Below are 3,522 nucleotides of genomic sequence, written 5' to 3' on the forward strand. Positions count from 1 at the left end.
GATTTTGCCAGTGGATCAAACAGAGCATGAAAAATCAATTCAACTTTCTTTACTTTTAAAGTTCTTTATTCAAAGCAATTTTGTGTGCAATAAACATATATGTTTAATCGTTGGGGCACAAATATCCCGTCTCTCATAATTGGGTTTAATTTATGTAGTGAATGGTCATAAACTCTGATTTTGACGGAACTAATTCAAAATCTTAATTGCGATAAAATCAAATATACCCCTCCTTAGATTCGGAGCAAATTGCGGCTACCCAAGACTTGATTTAAACTATGAAAATCAAATCGACTTCAATTAGCAGCATAAATGATGAAACTATTAGTTAAACTATGCATGTTTTCATATTCAATTGTTACTTTTTGTCAAAAATTGTTCTATCATTCTTTTGGAGGGATATATGAAATTAGGAACTGAAACGGAAATTTTGATGTTCTCACTTTTGTTAATATTTATCATTTTCGCTATTGTTTCAAGGTCTAAGTAAAAAACTAAGAAAATACTCCTCTCGGAAACTCGAAAATATTTATTTAATGAGGGGAATTTAGCGAAACTAATTACCTCCTTTTTTATTAGAACGAAAAGCAGAAATTTTTGATTTTTATATGCCCACTAAGCTCGATGGGAAAGAGAGGGGGGGGGGAAGAGTTGATTTGCGAAACCATATGCTTATATATATATTCATTTACCCACACTAACTAATTACAAAGAATATACGCCTTAGTAATTTAGATGAAATTGTAATCAAATAAGCAGAGCTGTAATTTATTTTCAAGTTGGATTTTTCTGCCTTATTTTTTTCACGTAAGGTTTTTCGCTGATAAACGAATGTCATCGGGCATTCTGAAATATGCATCAAACGCATTTTCAGTCTATAGAATCTGATTATGCAAATTTTGGTATGCAATTACTCAAATTGTCGAATTTATTTACGCAAATCGTGGACTTCATTAACTCAAATTGCGAAATCTAATTGCTCAAATCGTCAAATCTAATGTTATTTGCCTTTAAAAACTCTTACACTAATCCGTCAGTGTATTCATCGAAACGCATTTGTGCACAAGAATGTCTGAATCTCCTCAAAATATTTCAATCCAAGCCAATTTAGCCAATATACGTGTTTTCCTCAGAACTAATATATTGAATTTACGTGTGAAATCCACTGGCACAAATCGGTCAATTATGCCCAATTTGGGGGCCTGTACTGATCGCTAATAATTTTTAAATTAGAAGCTAGAACTCAAGATGCTCTAAACATATTTTCTTTGATCTTTTTTTGCTATTACACATAGTGAGCTGCCAAATGTCGCTTCCAGCTGTAAAATTCCGTTTTTATAGATCCATTAACTGAGAATCTTCTTCATCTTTTGCTATTTTGGACTAAATCACGAACTCCCCAGCAAGCGAACATTTGCAAACGATGCGAGTTGTATGCCATTGACAGATATTTTCTGGTTGTATTTACTATTGTATCAGGCTCGGTCGCGGTTTTCTTCTACTTGAAAGCAAGTCGTTATCTAAAAACAATGAAAACGTCAAAAAACCGAGCACGAAACACGACCTTAAACAAAGCATTTTCTGTGCTCTGTGTATGTTGGTTGGTATGCTTTATACCCACAGTCACCTATGCTTTATACGCGCCTCACTTAAGCTCTTTTGTCTTCGACTATTTCTGTCACGAATACGCCAAAAGTTGCAACCCTTTAATTTGCCTGAAAGTGTCCTTCGCCCAAACAATTCTATCGGAGTTTTTCGACTTTCTCAGTCGGCTCTATGGTTTGGTCAATTCGGTCATGTTGATGGTAATTGTCCGGTCTTTCCAACGTCCTCTGATTAAATTCTGGCGTGGAATGAAGTATACTGCTGGATGTGTTTACGAATTAGTGTGACTGTCTTCACCAAAAAAACTTCTATCAAATTCTCCAACACAACTTTTTCTTCCTTTCCTAATAGCTGTCGTTCTAACCCTCTAAAATAGATGCGAAACCCTAAAAAATAATTCCTTCGAATAAAATCGGTACAAAAATTCTCACCTTTGGCATTCAGTCTTCAAAATGGCCAACATTTTGTCGGTAAATCTACAAATTAATGGGTTGGATTTAGTCTTTGTGGTAGTCTCACATTTATTTGGTTAGCATGAACGTATTCCGAGAGTTATCGCGGGTTATGACAGTTGTGGGTGGTCCCTTTTTGCTTTAAAGCAAACGAGGTATCCTTTTGTCGTTTACTTCGGTCTGTCTTCTATGCCGTAAAGCTGTATATGTTGTTTTATTTTCGTTTGAAGAGAATGATTCTTTGTCTGGCGAAGTTTTAGATTTTTGGATCTTCTGAATTTCTCTTTTTTGCTTTTCTTGGTTATTTAGGTCTGCTTGGGATTTCTCTTGGAATTTTGGGTTTAAAGGAAAAGTTTGAGAGAAAACAATGCGATATTGATGCTCTTCGAAAAACAGTTCTTTCTTCAAACTGGGCTGATTTCTATCACTCTCAAAATTCTCGTTAATCGGCTTATTATCGTTAGAGCTGCTTATTATACAGAAGTAGTTTTATGGAATTGGAAACCTGAGATTGGAAAGCAGAAAATGAATCAGAAGTGATTGATTTAATCACTCAACCTTGAGGATGCAAATTGAAGAATAGAGAAAAAAGTAAAACTTTACAAAATCAATGCGTAAAAACTGTAAAAATAAAAGAAATGTTGCCAAAAAGCTTACATACAAGATATCAATATCGTCCAATTATATTCAATAAACTTCGTTTGAGACTTGATTACACTCATTTGGCGTTTTTATTGCACTCTTTTTTCTAATTTCATCTTGCGCAACAATGGCTTAATTTTTTCCCTTTTTTCATGGACTATCTTGCAACGTTGTATGCTAAGCACAATATCGCGCAGACCGTCTGGTTCAAATTTAGTTTGACAAAATGGCTAATTTTTTATTGAAGAAAACTTACCAAAACAGATTTTGATTGAACGGTTGAACTTCAGGATTTTTTCTGCTGTTGTGTCTGTCATTACATTGAGTGCAACTAACTTTAGGAATCGAAACGCTCAACGCTCTAAAAAGTCATATTGACAAATTCGCCGATTTGGGTTAAGATATATTGACCATTATATCATAACCCAAATCGGTTTTATAATAATAAAAATTTTGCTTCCTGCGTAATCGCAGGTGAACATCATTAGGCGACTTCGGCCTGTTTTCAGCTGCCCTTTTTCTTATTATTCCCCGCATTTCATACTGTTCTTTTTTGTATGAGCAGTTTTGCTCCTTTTTGGCAACTATGGCCACATTTTTTTGCGTCTGAAACTTTCACGTGGTACCATCATTGCAGCCAACATTGGTCAGGCTATGGTCAACCTGAAGCTATGGTTAAATAAGAGCTCATCCTTACACAGACAGCTTCACGGAGGCAGGGGATTGAATTCACAATCATTGGCGTGTGGAACACACACCTTACCTCTCGGCTATCACGCCACTCGGCTATAACGTTTTGCGTTTTGGCGGCAAAGTAAAAATA

The sequence above is a fragment of the Convolutriloba macropyga genome, chromosome 5 (genome assembly GCF_964194025.1).
Source record: "Convolutriloba macropyga chromosome 5, txConMacr16.3, whole genome shotgun sequence".
In the NCBI taxonomy this organism is placed as follows: Eukaryota; Metazoa; Xenacoelomorpha; order Acoela; family Convolutidae; genus Convolutriloba; species Convolutriloba macropyga.